Source organism: Gavialis gangeticus, unplaced genomic scaffold (genome assembly GCF_001723915.1).
Source record: "Gavialis gangeticus isolate Ggan-Ray unplaced genomic scaffold, GavGan_comp1, whole genome shotgun sequence".
NCBI lineage: Eukaryota > Metazoa > Chordata > Crocodylia > Gavialidae > Gavialis > Gavialis gangeticus.
Genome location: NW_017729032.1, coordinates 26,886,521 through 26,887,246, shown reverse-complemented (window position 1 = coordinate 26,887,246; position 726 = coordinate 26,886,521).

The window sequence follows — 726 nt, the reverse complement described above, 5'->3', positions numbered from 1 at the left end:
CCGGCCCCGCGCGGGCTGGGGGCGCAGCGGAGCCCGGGCAGCCCCGGTGCACGAGTCGGCCTGGGCAGCGCGACCCCAGGGCTCGGGAAAGCAAGGGCAATGCCCGGCGAGGACAAGAGAAAGGGGGCAGCGCTGCAGCAAGGGGGGCGAGCGGGCACGGAGTGAAGGGGCATCAACAGGCGCTGCAGAGCAGCTCGTTTGGCAGGGACGGGGCAAGGCTGCACCCTCCAGATCTGTGCACAGGGCAAGCCTTTGCCCCAGCACCAAACTTCACTGCGAGGGCACCGGGTGGGGCCCACCTTTGAGCCATCCCTGCCACAAGTGGCGGGGCCAACTCTGTGGAAGTCGGAGGAGCTGGTATTGCTAAGTGTGCCAATACGCATGGGCGAGGCGTGGGCGCACATGCAGCCCCTGAAGTTGGTGGTGCACCCCCTGCAGAAAGCTTCACCGATGGTGCAGGCAGTAGCCGCTCGCCACTGACACCACTGGCAGCATCTGCAAGCAGTCCCCAACTTCCACTGGCCACTGTCAATGCTACTGGTGGCATCTACAGGTGGTCGCTGACTGCTGGTCAGCACTCGCCACCCCCCCGCCATCAACACCGCTGCAGCCGCCTGCAGGTGCTCCCTGCTCAGCCCGCCCGCGCTGCCAACACCATCACAGCTGCCTGCAGGAGCTCCCCTCTTGCCACCCAACCCTGATGCCAACACCACCGCTGCCTGCAGG